Raw genomic sequence first — 19,432 nt, 5'->3', positions numbered from 1 at the left:
GCAGGCGATCTCCTCGGGGCAATTCCAAGCCTCTTTCCTAGGCCTTGGGATGGAGCCAGAATTACTGCTCCGTTCTCCTCCAAGTCGGGTTGGTGAGCAAGGACGGGGGTTTGCCTGGGGGACGCGCTGGACTTGCTGGAGAGTTGGAAACCAGGTCGTTCTGTGTCTCGTCACCCGAAACATGAACTTGCAGGCAAATCTCCCATTTTTAAGCCCCTCACCTTCCCTCTAGAGGTCCAGTCTGCCAGGAGCGCGGAGGCCCGGTATGCGCTTGGTTCCTCTAGGTGTCCAGCCAGCCAGGAATACAAAGGACCGGTGGTGCGCAGCCTCTCTAGTGGTCCAGCCAGCCAGGAGCACAATGGAGCGGTGCACGTGCGTGGTCCCTCCGGACGAGTTGGCGCACGGGGACCTGGTGCTCAGTGATTTGTCGCACACAGTCCGTCTGTGACCCGAGCAGAGGTTTTTCTGTTTCCCAGCGACAGGGACTATATCTTGAGCAGTTTCGGACTCTCTCTTTTTCCCCTCTCACTCCCCGGAGACAAGGATCGCCCCCGTCCCTCTAGTCTCCTATCCAGGCCCGATTTTATCTTCCCCAGTTTGCACTCACGTTAGGAGGCTTTCTCAGTGGATTCTGTGTCCTTTTCCTCCCAGTCTCTTGGGTTCCGTAAGGTTTCCTATGACTTCAGATCTTTTCCGTGTGAGATATGGGGGCGAGTGCAATGTACAGAGCTCCCTACTTCTCCGCCATCTTGCCCCTCCCTCCACTAATATATTAGTATTAAAGAAAATCTGCTAATTTTTATTTTTGATGCACTCAGTTCTATTTTTTTAATGTTTTTGCTATTTTTTAAATAGTTTTATTTTATTTCTAGGAGAGAGAGAGAGACAGCGTGAGCAGGGGAGGGTCAGAGAGAGAGGGAGACACAGACTCTGAAAGAGGCTCCAGGCTCTGAGCTGGCAGTCAGCACAGAGCCCGACGCGGGGCTCGAACCCACGAACCGCGAGATCATGACCTAAGCGAAAGTCGGACGCTCAACCGACTAAGCCACCCAGGCGCCCCTGTTTTTGCTATTTTTACTACAATATACTATATTTGATTAATATGGACACTTTGTCTAAAGGACAAAAGAGAAGGGCTACTATTTATGCATCCAGTATTGCTGAAGTATACTTTTAAAACACAGCTAAATAAATGATTTATTAAACAAAAACAAAACAAGATCTTGTTTTTGTAACTTTTTAAGATACTTCTGAAGTGGGTCAGCATTTGTTAAAATGATGTTGTTGGTTCAACAATTTTCATTTCGGAGTAACATGACATTATATAGTTATAGTTTTATGAAATTATATCAGAATACATATTTGGTTTTTCATTTAGTTTGCAAAAGTGATTCATTTGTAATATTTAGATATTGTTTCTTGCTTGACATAATTTTGTCATCTATTGAATCACTTGCATATAATAGACAAACTACACAGTTTTAAAAGTCAGCAGTATAATCCAAGTCCATGAATTCAATTTCAGGTATATTTTTCACCTATAGAGATTACATCCAGAAGTGGAGGCAGAATGTTTAATTAAACATACATAATGTTGCCATAAACATCGGGGTGCACGTGTCCCGTAGAATTAGTATTTTTTAATTCTTTAGGTAAATATCTCATGAGCTATATCTAGAAAGAATTTTCTATAGCCAATATCAAAGAAGTTACTACCTATATTCTTCTCCAGGATTTTTATGGTATCAGATCTCATGTTTATGTCTTTAATCCATTTTGAATTTATTTTTATGTATGGTGTAAGAAAGTGATCCAGGTTTATTCTTTTTCCATGATGTATTTACAGAAATGGGACAGATTTCTATACACTGATTTTGTATCCTGTAATATTACTGAATTTTGTATTAGTTCTAGCAGTTTTTTTGGTGGAATATTTCAGGTTTTCTATGTAGAGCATTATATCATTTGCACATAGGGCACATATGACTTCTTCTTTGCCAATTTGGATGGTTTTTATTTATTTTTATTTTCTGATTTCTGTGGCTAGGTCTTCCTTTGCCATGTTGAATAAAAGTGGTGAGAATGGACATCACTGTTTTGTTCCTGACCATAGAGGTAAAGTTTTCAGTTTTCCCCTTTAGGATAATATTAGCTGTGAAATTTTCATATATGTACGTAATTATGTTGAGGTATACTCCCTCTAAACCTACTTTTATGGTGAAACAGTGTTGTAATTTAACACATGCTTTTCCTGCATATATATAAGTGATCATATAATTTTTATCCTTTCTGTTATTGATGTGATGTATATCATTGATATATTTACAAATGTTGAACCATCTTTGTAATCCAGGAATAATCCCACTTTATTTGCGTAATGAATTTCTTAATGCATTGTGGGAGTCAGTTTGCTAGTATTTTATTAAGAATTTTTGTGTCTCATCCCCAAAAGCAAGGGAATCAAGAGCAAAAATAAACTATTGGGACCTCAAGATTAAAAGCCTCTGCATGGCAAAGGAAACAATCCATAAAACTAATAGGCAACTGACGGAATGGGAAAAGATAGTTGCAAATGATATATCAGATAAAGGGCTAATATCCAAAATCTATAAGTAACTCACCAAACTCCACACCCGGAAAACAAACAACCCAGTGAAGAAATGNGTTCATGCTAGCATCATAGGATAAATTTAGGGTAACTTCCTGGTGTACTTTTTGCAATACATTGAGTAGAATAGTTATTAACTCTTCTTTAACTGTTTGGTAGGAATAGCCTATGAAGCTGTCTGGCCCTGGACCTCTGTGTATTTTGTTTGTTGTTTACTGATTTAACTTCTTTGCTGATTATCAGCCTGTTCAAGTTTTCTATTTCTCTCTGTTTCAGTTTTCATGGTTATATACAATATTCTCTCATAATTGTATTTCTGTGGTGTTGGTTGTTGTTTCTCTTTTCTCATTTGTGATTTTATTTCTTTGGGTTATTTCTATTTTCTTTTTGATAAGTCTTTCTGGAGGTTTATCAATTTTATTAACTTTTCCACAGAAACAGACCCTGGTTTTATTGATCTGGTCTGTTGATTTTTTACTTTTTATATCATTTATTTCTTCTCTAAATTTTAATATTTCTTTCTCCTGTCTTTAGGCTTCATTTGATGTTCTTTTTCTAGCTCGTTATAAGTTTGGGTTGTGTATTTGAGATTTTTCTTGTTTATTGAGGTAGACCTGTATTGCAATAATTTCCATATGATGACCACTTTTGCTGCATCTGAAAGTTTTATACCACTGTGTTTTCAGTTTCACTTGTTTCTATGTATTTTTTTAAAATTAGTTTATTTCTTGTTTAACCCATTCATTATTTAGTAGCATTTTGTTAACCTTCCATGTATTTGTGATTCTCTACATTTTTTCTGTGGTTGACTCCCAATTTCATAGTATTACATTCAGAAAATTTGCATAGTATGACTTCAATCTTTTTGTATTTATTGAAGCCTGTTTGATGACTTAGTATTTGATCTATTTTGGAGAATGTCCCATGTGGACTTGAAGAGAATATGATGTATTCTGCTGCTTTAGGATGGAATGATCTGAATACAGCTGTTAAATCATTCTTTTCCAGTGTGTCATTCAAAGCCATTGTTTCCTTGTTTATATTCTGTTTACATGATGTGTCCATTGATGTAAGTATAGTGGTTAAGTCCGCTACTATTATTGTGTTATTATCAATTAGTTACTTTATGTTTGTTATTAACTGTTTTACATATTTAGGTCCTTTATGTAGGGTGTATAAATATTTTCAAATGAAATATCTTCTTGATTGTCCCATTTATGATTATATAATGTCCTTCTTTATCTCTTTTTACAGTCTTTGCTTTAAAGTCTTGTTTGCCTGGAGGCGCCTGAGTGGCTCAGTGGGTTAAGTGTCCGACTTCGGCTCAGGTCATGATCTCATGGTTCATGGGTTTGAGCCCCGCGTCGAGCTCTGTGCTTACAGCTAGCTAAGAGCCTGGAGCCTGTGTCCAATTCTGTGTGTGTGTGTCTCTCTCTGACCCTCCTCTGCTCATGCTGTCTCTCTCTCTCAGAAATAAAACATTAAAAAATAAAGTCTTGATTGTCTGATATAAGTATTGCTATCCTGATTTTCTTTTGACATCTATTTGCGTGATAAATTTTTCTCCATCCCCTCATTTTCAATCTGCAGGTGTCTTTAGGTCTAAAAGGAATCTCTTATAGGCAGCATATAGATGGGTCTTACTTTTTATTCATTCTGACATTGTATGTCTTTTGATTGGAGTTTTGAGTCAACGGGCATTCATAATAACTTATGAGGCATATGAATTTATTTACATTTCATTTCTTGTTTGTTGCTATTTCTGGAGATTTTCTCTTTTTAACCTAGTTTATTGTCATGATGGTTTCCATACAACACCCAGTGCTCATCCCCACAAGTGCCCTTGTCCATGCCCATCAACCCCCTTCCCCTGACCCTCATACCCATCAGTCCTCAGTTTGTTCTCAACATTTAAGAGTCTCTCATGGTTTGCATCCATCCCTTTCCCCCCATTTTCCCCCTTCTTCTCCCCCACAGTCCTCCATTAAGTTCCTCCTAATCCTCCTATACGTGCAAACATATGGTATCTGTCCTTCTCTGCCTGACTTATTTCGCTCAGCATAACACCCACAAGTCCTATCCATGTTGCTACACATGGCCAGATTTCATTCTTTCTCATTGCCATGTAGTATTCCATTGTACAAACCACATCTTCTTGATCCATTCGTCCGTTAATGAACACTTAGTCTCTTTCCATGTTTTGACTTCGCTGGATTATTTGTTTTTCGGGTGCGGAGTTTGATGAGTTCCTTATAGATTTTGGATACTAGCCCTTTATCTGTTATGTCATTTGCAACTATCTTTTCCCATTCTATCGGTTGCCTATTAGTTTTATGGATTGTTTCCTTTGTCATACAGAAGTTTATAATCTTGATGAGGTCGCAATAATTCATTTTTGCTCTTGATTCTTTTGCTTTTGGGGATGGGTCAAGTAAGAAATAGCTGCGGTTGAGGTCAAGGAGGTTGTTTCCTGCTTTCTCCTCTAGGGTTTTGATGGTTTCTTGTCTAACGTTCAGGTCCTGTATCCATTTTGAGTTTATCTTTGTGTATGGTGTGAGAAAATGATCTAGTTTAATTTTTCTGCATGTTGCTGTCCAGTTCTCCCAGCACCATCTGTTGAAGAATATGTCTTTCTTCCACTGGATACTCTTTCCTGCTTTGTCAAAGTTTAGTTGGCTGTATACTTTTGGGTCCAATTCTGAGTTCTCAATTCTATTCCATTGGTCTATGTGTCTGTTTTTGTGCCAATACCATACTGTCTTGATGATGACAGCTTTGTATAAAAATGCTACCGATTTCTGTAAGTTGATTTTGTATCCTGCAACTTTGCTGAATTCATGGATCAGTTCTAGTATGCTTCTGGTGGAGTCTGTCGGGTTTTCTATTTAGAGAATCATGTGGTCTGCAAAAAGTTAATGTTTGTGTTTCACGTTGGGGGCATAAATATTTATAATTGTTAGATCTTCTTGGTGGATAGACCCCTTAATTATGATATAATGCCCTTAATCTCTTTTTACATTCTTTAATTTAAAGTCTAGTTTGCCTGATATAAGTATGGCCATGCCAGATTTCTTTTGATGACCTTAGCATGATAGATGATTCTCCATCCCTTTACCTTCCATCTACAGGTGTCTTTAGGTCTAAAATGAGTCTCTTGTAAGCAGCATAGATATGTTTCTTATTTTCTTAGCCATTCTGATACCCTATGTCTGATTAGGGTATTTAGTCCATTTACATTTAGAGTGAGCACAGAAAGATATGAATTTAGTGCCATTGTATTGCTTGTAGATTTGGTGTTTCTGGTGATGTTCTCTGGTTGTTTCTAGTTTTTGTTGTGCTTGGTCCTTTTTGTTTTATTTTCTCTTTTCTCCCTTCAGAGAGTCCCCATTAAAATTTCTTTTAGGGCTGATTTAGTGCTCACAAACCCCTTTAGTTTTGTTTGGGGAGCTATTTATCTACCCTTCTATTTTGAATGACAGAATTTCTGGATAAAGAATTCTTGGCTGCATATTTTTCCTTATTCAGCGTGTTGAATATATCCTGCCACTCCTTTCCGGCCTGCCACGTTTCTGTGGATAGCTCTGCTGGGAATCTGATATGTTTTCCCTTATAGGTTAAGGACTTCTGTTGCTGCTTTCATAATTCTTTTCTTGTCAGTGTATTTTTTGAATTTGACTATGATATACCTTGGTGATGGTCAGTTTTGTGATGGGACTTCTCTGTGTTTCTTGGATTTTGATGTCTGTGTCTTTCCCCAGATTAGGAACGTTTTCAGCTATAATTTGCCCACAAAACCTTCTACCCCCTTTTCTCTCTCTTCATTTTCTGGGACTTTTATGATACAATGGCCCTCCACTGTTTATAGAATCCTGGTGGTATTGAAACCCTCTCCTTTCTCCCTATCAATGATCTTGGGGAACAGATTTCTTGTTCACTCTTCTGTGAATGTTTTCACTATTTCTCTCTTTCTCTCTAGGTAATTTCTGGGCAAGTGGTTTTCTTGCATGATTCTGATGTGCCACACTCCCGTCCTTCCTTTCTCTCTCTCTGTCCTTTCTTGGCAGAAATAGCTCCCTACCCTCGGCAGCTTTTGTCTCACCCAATTAACGTCTCTGCACCTTGTACCTGATGAGTTTCGTGGATCAAGTTATGCAGATTGTTGCATTAATGTCTTTCTGTTTCTATGATTATCTTCCTTATTACTATAGTTTCCAAATTTAATTTCAATATTTCTTGGTGTTGGCGTGCGTTTGTTGATTTTAGTGGGAGTCCTCTGTGGGTGTCTGTTTCCTTCCCTAGATTCACTGTTTTCTGCTATTATTCCTTGAAATAATTTCGCTGCCCTATTTTCTCTCTCTTCTTTTGGGACTCCTATAATACAAATGTTATTGTTATTTTTTTAATGAAGTCTCTGAGTTCCTTAAATCTATTCTCATGATGCATACTTCTTCTTACTCTCTTTTGTTCAGCTTCATTGTTTTCCATTACTTTGCCATCTAGGTTATTAATTCATTTCTCTATTGCTTCTAGCCTGGTGTTCATTGTATCAAGTGTGTTTCCAATCTCATTTATTGCACTGTTCATCTCTGATTCTTTTTTAATTCTTCCATCTCTGTGGTATGTGTCTTCCTGATATCTTCTCATCTCAAGCCCAGTGAGTATTCTTAGGATTGTTGCTTTATTTTTCTTTTTCTTTTTCTTTTTTTGTGTGTTTGAGCTAAATGTACTTTAGTTTTTTTTTTTACAAATAGTTTATTGTCAAATTAGTTTCCACATAACACTCAGTGCTCATCCCCACAAGTGCCCTCCTCCATTCCCATCCCCCCCTCCCCCCCACATCCATCAGTCCTCAGTTTTTGTCAGCATTCAAGAGTCTCTCATGGTTTGCCTCTCTCCCTTTCCCCCACCATTTCCGCCCTTCTTCTCCCCCTTGTTCCTCCGTCAAGTTCCTCCTAATCCTCCTATACGTGCAAACATATGATATTTGTCTTTCAAGATTGTTGCTTTAAATTCTCCATCAGACATATTACTTAAATCTGTTTCTTTTAAATCTCTGGCTATGGCTTTATCTTGTTCTTTCATTTGGGATAAATTCCTGAATCTTCACATTTTGTTTAGGGCTCTGCCTTCTGTATATTACAAGAGCCAGTTATGCTTCCTGCTCTTGAAAGTAATGGCATTATGAAAACATGGTCATGTAGTTCCCATGGTCTGGTGCTTCAGGGAGTATCTCCAGGGTGTGCTACATTTACTCTGTCGTTGTGTCCTGGTTGCTCTATCCTTTGGGCCATTCATCTATAGAGTCTGCCCTTATTTGATTTGAACAGTGTTTGGTCCTGAAATTAATGTGGTGAGTTTTATTTTTTTATTTATTTTACATATTTTTAAACATTTATTAATTATTGAGAGACAGAGAGAGACAAAGCATGAATGGGGGAGGGATCAGGAGGGGGTGAGACACAGAATCTGAAGCAGGCTCCAGGCTCTGAGCTAGCTGTCAGCACAGAGCCCGATGTGGGGCCTGAACCCACAAAAGACGAAATCATGACCTGAGTTAAGTTGGTCACTCAACTGACTGAGACACCCAAGCGCCCCAAATGTGGTGAGTTTTAAATAGGTGTGCTCTGGTCTGCTTGTGACATGAGACCTGACACCAGCTTCAGAACTGAGGACCTGAAAAACTGCCTGGTCAGGAGATGTGGGGTGGGAAGACGTTTGTGGTGGTCTTCTGAGGGAGAGGCCTGCCATGCTTTTCTGACAAAGGCAATACCACCAGAGTGCAGTGGGTTGGTCTTGGTGTAAGCAAATACAACAGCTAGTATGGGTGCTGTGCTGCTTCCTGCAGGTGGTTCTGTATTTATGCTATAGGACAGGAGAGAAAAATGGCACTGTCCAGATCCTTTTATCATAGAGAGGTGTCTCTGTGAATGCTCCTTCTTAGGACATGTCAGAAGAGCAAAGAATCTTCCCACTGTGTTCCCCAGGCACTCTTTAGATCACCGTTTCCACACTGTATGCTGCTAGGTTATTTACATGCCTTCTTTCTTGGAGCACTGCAGTGGCCTTTGGGCACTATGCTGCCAAGCTGGATGACTTTTAAGACTCCAAGATTTAAGCCCTGTAGTTTGAAAGAGCTTGTGAAATTCAGTCCATCTGGTGTTCCAACCCAGAGGCTTTGGGGAAACTTTCTCCTTGTGTGTCCCCTTTTGTTCTCCTCTCTCTAATCTTTCTCTATGACAATGGCTTCTTCCCCTCCACAGTACCATCCATCCCCCCACAAAGCTCTTCTCACATTTCCTACATTATTCAATGTGGCATCTTCTTTCCCTTTAGTTGTGGGATTTGTTCTGTCTGTCTTCAGGTTGATTTCTGGGATATTTAGGATGATTTGAGAGTTAACTAGTTGTATTCATGGAAAAAAGTGAATCTAGAGTTCTGCAATTCCATCACCATCTTCTCCTGTCAGGAACTGAAAAATGTTTGAAGCTAAGAAGAGTTCACTTAAGTAGACCAGAAGCCAGAAAAATTTTCTTTAATGGAACATATAGTAACTAATTTAGGCTTTGAGGACCACAAGATCTCTTTTGCAATTTTTCAATTGTGCTTTTGTACTGTGAAAGCACCTAGACTATAAGTGAATAAAGGAGTCTGGATGTGTGCTAATGTAGGTGTATTTACAAAAACACACTGTAGGTCAGATTTGGCTCAAAGGATGTAATTTATTGATCCTTGAAATAGACAGTTAATTGCTCTTAATTTTAGTAATTATCGATCAGTACTCACATTAGGGAAATAATGCCATTCATCAATAGCAACAAAACAGAAATGACCAAGTATAAACTTAATGGGAAATGTTCAAGTCCTTTACAGCAAAAATAAAATCGTATTCAGGAGCGAAAAGGGCCACATGAAAACTGAATGAAAAACTATGATTACTGATGGAAAACTTATGTGTTGTAATGAGGCAATTGTCTACAAATACTTCATAATTTTACAGAAATTACAAGTGAATTTAGTTTTTATGGGACAGATGTTCTAAAGTTCAATTTGAAATAACTATAATAGATAACAAATAATTTCTAACAAAAAAGGAGAGAACTTGGCATAGGGACAGAGTGCAACTTTTTGATGCTTTTGGCTGCAGGTAACTGAAAGTCTTTTTTTCCTTTCACAGTTTATTGTCAAATTGGTTTCCATATAACACCCAGTGCTCATCCCAATAAGTGCTCTCCACCATGCCCATCATCCCCGTACCCTTTCCCCCACCCCCATCATCTCTCAGTTTGTTCTCAGTATTCAAGAGTCTTTCATGGTTTGCCTCCCTCCCTCTCCCCAACTAGTTTTTGCCTTCTCCTCCCCCATGGACCTATGATAAATTTCTCCTATTCCACTTATAAGTGCAAACATATGGTATCTGTCTTTCTCTGCCTGACTTATTTCACTCAGCATAACACCCTCGAGTTCCATGTATATTGCTACAAAAGGCCAGATCTCATTCTTTCTCATTGCCATGTAGTATTCCAATTGTATAGATGAACCACATCATCTTAATCCATTCGTCAGTTGATGGACACTTAGGCTCTTTCCATGATTTCACTATTGTTGAAAGGGCTGCTATGGGTATATGTTCCTGTATGCATCAGCACTCCTGTATCCCATGGATAAATTCCTAGCAATGCTATTTCTGGGTTATAGGGGAGTTCTATTGTTAATTCTTTGAGGAACTTCCACACTGTTTTCCAGAGCAGCTGGCTGCACCAGTTTGCATTCCCACCAACAGTGTAGGAGGGTTCCCGTTTCTCCACATCCTCGCCAGCACATACAGTCTCCTGATTTGTTCATTTTAGCCACTCTGACCGACGTGAGGTGGTATCTCAGTGTGGTTTTGACTTGTTTCCTTGATGATGAGGGATGCTGAGCATCGTTTCATTTGTCTGTTGGCCATCTGGATGTCCTCTTTGGAGAAGTGTCTGTTCATATCTTCTGCCCATTTCTTCAAGGGATTATTTGTTTTGCAGGTGTGGAGTTTGATGAGTTCCTTATAGATTTTGGAGACTAGCCCTTTATCTGATATGTCATTTTCAAATATCTTTTCCCATTCCATCGATTGTTTCCTTTGCCAGGCAGAAGTTTTTTATCTAGATGAGGTCCCAATAGTTCATTTTTGCCCTTAATTCCCTTGCTTTTGGGGGTGTGTCAAGTAAGAAATTGCTGTGGTTGAGGTGAAAGAGGTTGTTTCTTGCTTTCTCCTTTAGGGTTTAGATGGTTTCCCTTCTCACATTCAGGTCCTTTATCCATTTTGAGTTTACTTTGTGTATGGTGTAAGAAAATGATCTAGTTTCATTCTTTTGCATGTTGCTGTCCTTTTCTCCCAGCACCATATGTTAAAGAGACTGTCTTTTTTCCATTGGATACTCTTCCCTGCTTTGTCAAAGATTAATTGGCCATACATATGTGGGTCCAATTCTGAGTTCTGTGTTATAGTCCATTGGTCTATGTGTCTGTTTTTGTGCCAATACCATACTGTCTTGAAGATGACAGCTTTGTAGTAGAGGCTAAAGTCTGGGATGGTGATGCCTCCCATTTTGGGTTTCTTCAGTTTTACTTTGGCTATTCGAGGTCTTTTGTGGTTCCATACAAATTTTAGGATAGTTTGCTCTGGCTTTGAGAAGAATGCTGGTGCAATTTTGATTGGGATTTCATTAAATGTGTGGATTTCTTTGGGTAATAATGATACTTTAACAATATTGATTCTTCCTATCCTTGAGCACGGAATATCTTTCCATTTCTTTGTGTCTTCTTCAATTTCATTTATAACTTTTCTATTGTTTTTATCATTCAGATCTCATACCTTTGGTTACAATTATTACTATGTATTTTATGCTTTTGTGGAATTGTGAATGGGATCAGTTTTTTGATTTCTCTTTCTGTTGCTTCATTATTGGTGTATAAAAATGCAACCGATTTCTCTACATTGATTTTGTACCATGCAACTTTGCTGAATTCATGGATCAGTTTGAGTAGGCTTCTCGTGGAGTCTGTTGGGTTTTCCATGTAGAGTATCATGCCATCTGTGAAAAGTGAAAGTTTGACTTCTTTGCCAATTCTGATGCCTTTTATTTCCTTTTGTTGTCTGATTGCTGGTGCTAGGACTTCAGCTCTATGTTAAACAACAATGGTGATAATGGACATCCCTGTCGTGTTCCTGATCTCAGGGGGAAAGCTCTCACTTTTTACCCATTGAGGATGATATGAGCTGTGGGCTTCTCATAAATGGCTTTTTTGGTGTTTAAGTAAGTTCCTTCTATCTCGACTTTTTCGAGGGTTAGTAGGAAACGATGCTGTATTTACTCAAATGCTTTTTCTGCATCTTTCAAGAGGATCAAATGAATTTTATCTTTACTTTTGTTAATGTGATGTATCACATTGATTGATTTTCGAATATTGAACCAGTCCTGTAACCCAGGAATGAATCCCACTTGATCATGGTGGATCATTCTTTTTACATACTGTTGAATTCGATTTGCAAGTATCTTGTTGAGGATTTTGGCATCCGTATTCATCAAGGATATTTGCCTGTAGTTTTTTTTTTTCTTTTGTTTTTGTTTTTGTTTTTGCTGGGTCTCTGTCTGGATTGGGCATCAAAGTGATGTTGGCTTTGTAGAATGAGTCTGGAAGTTTTCCTTCGATTTCTATTTTTTGGAATAGCTTGAGAAGAATGGGAATTAACTCTGATTTTATTGTCTAATAGAATTCCCCAAGGAAGCATTCTAGCCCAGGGATCTTATTTGTTCGGAGACTTTTGATAACTGATTCAATTTCTTCACTAGTTATGGGTTTGTTCAGATTTTCTCTTTCTTACTGTTTTAGTTTCAGTATCGTGTGTTTGTTTAGAAAGTTGTACATATCTTCTTGGTTGCCCTGTTTGTTGGCATATAATTTTTCATAGTATTCCCAGATAATTGCTTGTATATCTGAGGGATTGGTTGTAATCAATACATTTTCATTCATGATATTGTCAGTTTGGGTGCTCTCTCTTTTCTTTTTGAGAAGCCTGGCTAGAGGTTTATCAATTTTATTACTTTGTTTAAAAAAACCAACTTTTGGTTTCATTGATCTCTTTAACTGTGTGGGTTTTTTTTTTTATTCTATATTGTTTATTTCTGCTCTGATCATCGATATTTCTCTTCTTCTGCTCAGTTTGGGGTGCTCTTGATGCTCTGCTTCTAGTTCCTTTTGGTGTGCCGTTAGATTTTGTATTTGCACTTTTTCTAGTTTCTTGAAATAGGCCTGGAGTGCAATGTACTTTCCTCTTAGGACAGATTTTGCTGCATCCCAAAGAGTTTGAATTGTATTTTCATTTTCATTTGTTTCCATATATTTTTAAATTTCTTCTCTAATTGCCTGATTGGCACATTCGTTCTTTAGTAGGGTGTTCTTTAACCTCCTTGTGTTTGGAGGTTTTCCAGACTTTTCCTGTGATTGATTTCAAGTTTCATAGCATTGTGATCTGAAAGTGTGCATGGTATGATATCAATTCTTTTATATCAAGAGAGCTGCTTTATGTCCCAGTATGTGATCTATGTTGGAGTATGTGCACGCACACTTGAGAAGGAAATGAATGAATTCCATAGGATGTACAGTTCTAAATCTATCTGTCAAATCCATCAGGTCCAATGTGTCATTCAATTCCATTGTTTCTTTAGTGATTTTGGTGTTTGGTTGATCTATCCATTGCTGTAAGTGGAATATTAACGTCCCCTCCTATTAACACATTGTTATCCATGCGATTGTTTCTGTTTATGATTAATTGTTTTTTTTTTGTTTGTTTGTTTGGGTTCTCCCGAATTCAGTGAGTAGACATAATTGTTAGCACTTCCTGATGAATATACCCTGTGATTGTTATTTCATGCCCTCTTTATCTCTTGCTATTGCTTTACTTCAAAAGCCAGTTTTTCTGATATAAGTATGGCCACTCCAGCTCTCTTTTGACTTTCAGTAGCATGATATATATTTCTCCATCCCCTTACTTTCAATAAGAAGATCTCCTCTGGTATAAAATGAGTCTCTTGTAGACAGCAAATAGATGGATCTTATCTTTTAATCATTCTGATACCCTATGTCTTTTAATAGGAGTATTTAGTCTATTTACATTCAGTCTTATTACTGACAGATATTGGTTTAGAGTCATTGTATTCTCTATAGGATTCATACTTGTAGTGGTGTCTCTAGTACCTTGTGTTCCTTGCAACATTTCCTTCATAGAGTCCCCCTTAAGATTTCTTGTAGGGCTGGTTTGGTGGTGATGAATTCTTTCATTTTTTGTTTATTTTGGACAACCTTTATCTTTCCTTCTATTCTGAATGACAGGCTTGCTGGATAGAGGATTCTTGGCTGCATATTTTTTCTGTTCATCACATTGAAGATCTCCTGCCATTCCTTTCTGGCCTGCCAAGTTTCAGTAGATAGGTCTGTCACCACTCTGATAGGTCTCCCTTTGCATGTTAGGGCTCTTTTATCCCTAGCTGCTTTCATAATTCTCTCTTTGTCTTTATATTTTGCCAATTTCACTATGTTATGTTGTTCAGAGGATCGATTCAAGTTACATCTGAGAGGAGTTCTCTGTGCCTCTTGGATTTCAATGTCTGTTTCCTTCCCCAGATTGGGAAAGTTCTTAGCTATAATTTGTTCAAGGACTCCTTCAGCGCCTTTCTGTCTTTCTTCCTCTTCTGGAAATTCTATGATAGGGATATTGTTCCGGTTGATTTGATCCCTTAGCTCTCGAAATCTTCTTTCGTCCTCCTGGATCAATTTATCTCTCTTTTTCTCGGCTTCCTCATTTTCTATAATTGTGTCTTCTAACTCACCTATTCTCTCTCTGCCTCTTTATTCCATGCTATGACTGCTTCTTTTTTATTATGCACTTCATTTATGCAGTTTTTAATTCATCACAACTATTTTTAAGCTCCTTATCTTTGTAGCAATAGCTTCTCTGATATCTTTCATGCCTTTTTCAAGCTCAGTGATTAATTTTCTATTGTTCTAATTTTTTTTTCAGTTATGCTGCTTATATCTGTTTTGAGCAATTCTTTACCTTCACTTCTTCCTGGAATTTTTTTAGAGGAGAATTCTTCTGCCTTGTCATTTTGACTAGCTTTCTGTCTCGTCCATTTTAAAAGCTTGTTCTGTGCTCTGCACCTGTGAGTACCGCTATATTATGGAAGGCTCATGGATTGTCCCATCCCTGTCCATTCAGGAAGTGTTCTTTTAATGGTGTATCTTGGTCTCTCTTGTTGAGACTTTCATTATTTTATTTCCCTACTCATAGTGTTATTTGGGACACTCCACCATGTGTACATTGGCTTGTATCTTGAGGTAGCTCTGAAAAGGAAAACAGACAAACACACAGGGAACAAAAGCACGCCAGTACACTGACAAATTCTACAAACAAGCAAACTAAAAGGGAAAAAAGGAAAAAAATAAGACAATGTACAGTCTAAAAGCATAAAACTGGAATCCCCAGCTACAAATAAAGGGCTGGGTATATACAGTGCTGATGGAAGAGCATATACAAAGGGAGAAATGACAGGGGTGGGAAGAAAGCAAAATTGGTAATTGACCAGGCAGAGAGACTCAGAGGCTTAATTTAGAGAGAGAAAGAGGAGAATATGGTAGGAGGTGAGGAGAAAGAAACAAAGATAATGTTAGCCAAAGAAACTATATAGTCTGATTATTCCAGAGAGAGAAAGGAAAGTAGCGGTGAAAGTGTAGAATATGCATTCAGGGAATGGATTAAATGTGACTGTTTAAGCAACTTAATTAGCAATGTGCCCAGTCCAGTGAAGGTGAGGGGTAAGAATGAGATAAGGGAAGATGTATCTGAATAGCATGAATTGATCTAGAGTTAATCATGGCAATGCATCAATGTTGGTCTTGCCCTGGGTTCTGGTGAAAAAAAAAAAAAAGCAGCTCCCCAGAACAAATGAGAGTGGTTTGGTGTAAGCAGGTCTTGCTTCCACCGCAGGTCCCATGGCTGCTCCCTGAAGTCCAGCCTTGGTGGTTGTGGGGGTAAAAATGGCCGTGCTCCAGTCCCTTGAACCAAGGGTTGCAAATAACTCTTTTGGGTCTGATCTCCCAAGCAGGCTCTGTGCTGTCAATTCAGAGTCCAATGCTGGGCTTGATCTTGTGAAGTGTGAGCCAAAATCAAGAGCCGGGCACTTGGCTGACTGAGCCACTCCAATGCCCCTGTGAGTTGTAGTTTTTTAGACATAAAACGCAGAGGAAAAATACTATCTTTTTCCTGGGGTACCTGGTAAATAGGAAAAAAAAAGTTAGTACCATAAAATGAATTTGGAAGTTTTCTACCTTTGTTATAAACTGAAATTTTACATCAAAAAGTTCCCTGTTTTTAATTGTTTTGTTATTAATTTTAGTTTATTTTTGAGAGAGACAGAGCATGAGTGGGGGAGGGGCAGAGAAAGAGGGAGACACAGAATCCAAAGCAGGCTCTAGGCTTTGAGCTATCAGCACAGAGCCTGATGCTGGGCTGAACTCACGAACCATGAGATAATACCCTGAGCTGAATTTGGATGTTTAAATGACTGAGCCACCCAGGCATCCCAAAAATTCCCTGTTTTTGATGGAACCATAGATTATGACTGTTAATCTTAGTAAACTGGTCCTTTAATAAATTTGAACAAACCCCGATTTTACTTTTTAATGTGTTTTGCTATGAATTTTATTTTTTCTGATGTTATTATTGCTTTACTAGTTTTATTTCTATTAATATTTGCCTGAAATACTTTTTGTTATATTATTTATCCAACATGTCTATGTCACTTTGTTTCATTTTGATCTTTATGAATAATATAATGATTTATATTTAAAAATGCAAATTCAAGGGCACCTGAGTGCCTCAGTCAGTTAAGTGTCCGACTTCAGCTCAGGTCATGATTTCACGGTTCGTGAGTTTGAGCCCTGCATAGGGCTCTGCATAGCTGCTCTCTCTGGCAGCTGAGAGCCTGGAGCCTGTTTCAGACTCTGTGTCTCCCTCACTCTCTGTTCTTTCCTTGCTCGTGTTCTGTCTGTCTCTCAAAAATAAATAAGCATTAAATTTTTTTAATAAAATAAAAATGCAAATTCAGAATCTGTTTTCTAATGGGCAAATTTGGTTACTTAACATTTCTTATGATTAATAAAAGATTTGTGTGTATTTCATCCATTATATCTTTTGTTGTTTATGTTCTCTATTTACAATGACTTTCTTTGAGTTTCTTTTCTCTTTTTCTTAAATGAAAAAACATTTTAGTCTTCTTTGAATAAATCCAATTTTCTTTGTTGGATTTTCCCTTACTTTGTTTCAGGTATATGTTGTTTCTTTTCTTTTTTGCTAAACATATATTTTAAATTTATACTTAAACATATTTTCTTAGTAAATTGTAAATGAAATCATCATTTCTGAAAAATATTTCATGAACCTCAATATTTTCATTTCTATTCTTCAGAGCGTTCATTGTTTGCGAGTGAAGTGATATACATGTGAATAAAATTTCTACTACATTTTGCCTATGTTTGAGAAAGGGAGATTTCAGCATTTCAACTTTCCATCTTGATCCAAAAATACTTTTTGACTTTTTACGTGTAAAAATATATACAGAGATGCTGATCACAATGGCCACACAAATCTATGTATAAAGATATTAAACAAAATTATTTGTATTTCCAAAAGTAAAAGAATTGACCTAAATGTTCACCACCAAGGAAATAATAAAATAATTTACTTATATTCCCGTGGTGAAATATTTTTTGTCACTTAAGTCGTGTTTTATGGAATATTTAACATCATAGAAAGATGTTGACAATTAGTGCCAAATGTAAAATATATGCTTTATGGAAAGTAATGGACTTGATTTAAATATATCACAAAGTTGATGGTGATTATATGTGAATAAAGGAACTATTGTCCACTTCTGTTTTCTGTTTCCTATACTGTGTTTTTAAAATACAGACCTTGTATAATTTGCTGAAAACTTTTGAATGTTTAGTATTCTAACCCTGATTTGTATATTGGAGACCAAAATGTAGTAGGTATACTCAGTTTATAAACTTTGGTGAGTTGTATGTCATTTTTTTCTCTATATCTGAACTAAAATTCTTATTTCTGGTTCCATGAAGCTGAGTTGTAGAAATAACCTCAACAATTCATTTTCCTCAGTCATCTCAGAGTCCCTATCTCTCTCCTTATGTTTTTCTTTTTGTAAATCATCATTTTCTCTGTCATCATTATCTATGTATGTTGGTATGTCTCCACTACTGTCAACCTGGTCATGGTACATGAATATCACTGTTATGTCCTTCTCATACCTGTCACAAAGACTGATTAGTTACTTTCTTGTTCTTCTTGAAAACATGGATTACATGTGGCCCTTCACACATCTTGTAGAACAACAGGAAACTCTGAGGCTGTAGGAAACCTACTGTTTTAGGCTTCAAATGCAGCTATCTTTCTTTTATGCTCCTATTTCCTCCTGGGGTTAGAAAACATGGAAAGACATATCAGAAAGGGAGACATAGAACATTTCTGCTCTCTTATTCCCCAAACTCTTCTGAAGTTTATACTCCTAAATCATCAGATTTCATCTAGTGGAAAGTATTCCACAGGGTAATTTTCTAGGTATCCATTAGCATCTCACTCTCTTGTTTAGCTTTTTATTTTCTCCCTTTCCCTAGACTGTGGAATCTTATTCCAGATCTTTCATTTGTAACATAAACTTGAAGTTTCAATTTTTTTAGAGTTGACTCAACATCTCAGATTTCTTTAACTCAAATAAGTTTTTAAAATTCAAAAGCCATGGTTTGAATTTTCTGTTGTTTCCCAAGGCAATGAAAGGCATTGCATGAATTAGGGAAAAGGGAAGTTAAAAAGAAATAAGAAAATACAAAAAAAATAGTTTAATATCTTGAGATTATCCCAACACAAGGAAATAAAAACCAAAATCTTACTTTCAATCAATCCCTCCTAATAACATTAGAATCTTTTTCCTGAAATTTAAATATGGCTATTACTTTTCTTATTACTTTTCTTCAACAAATCCCTATTGTGCATGTATTAAATTTTCCCATATTTGGTCTCAGCTTATTGTTGTGGCTTTTCCCACTAATCTTTATATTGCTGCAATAGAAAATTTGCTTGTTATTCTTCAAATAACCATTTCATTTGATGCGTCTGTGCCTTTGTTCATGCTCTTTCCTCTAGAGTTAATTTCCCATCTTCACAGGTAGAGAAAGAATACTCATCCTTCAAAGCTAAGCAACAATGTTTGTTCAAAGTCTGCATGAAATATTCTTTGTTTCCCTTTGTGTAGCATTGCCAGTTTAAAAACAGACAGTTTTAGAGGCACCTCAGTGGCTCAGTCGGTTAAGCATCTGACTTTGGCTCAGGTCATGATATCGTGGTTCATGAGTTTGAGCCCTGCTTCAGGCTCTGTGCTGATAGTTCAGAGCCTGGAGCCTGCTTGAGATTCTGTCTCTCTCTCTCTCTCTCTCTCTCTGCCCCTCCCTAACTCATGCTCTGTCTCTCTCTCTATCAAAAATAAATAAACACTAAAAAATTAAAACAAACAAAAACCATAGTTTTAGAACACTTCACAAAGTAAGGAAGAGTGTGGTGTTCCTTCAACATCAGTTCCAAGCCCTTTTCTCTATATTTTCTCTGGAAGTAACCTTGTTCACACCATTGGCTTCAATTATGCTGTACACTCCTGAAATAATATTTCCAACTGAGATCTTTCAGATGACCTAGAGAAACAAATCCAGCTAGTTTCT

At 37.4% G+C, this 19,432-nt stretch overlaps 1 pseudogene; it reads right to left on the bottom strand.

Moving 5' to 3' along the window:
• Positions 1 to 228: 228 nt before the first annotated feature.
• LOC144238344 (transmembrane protein 184C pseudogene) overlaps positions 229 to 19,432 on the bottom strand; it is a 29,338-nt pseudogene continuing 10,134 nt past the window's right edge.

Source organism: Crocuta crocuta, unplaced genomic scaffold (assembly GCF_008692635.1).
Source record: "Crocuta crocuta isolate KB4526 unplaced genomic scaffold, BGI_CrCroc_1.0 scaffold1599, whole genome shotgun sequence".
Lineage (NCBI taxonomy): Eukaryota > Metazoa > Chordata > Mammalia > Carnivora > Hyaenidae > Crocuta > Crocuta crocuta.
Note: the sequence above shows the minus strand (reverse complement) of the source record. Positions and strands in the feature narration are given on the sequence as shown.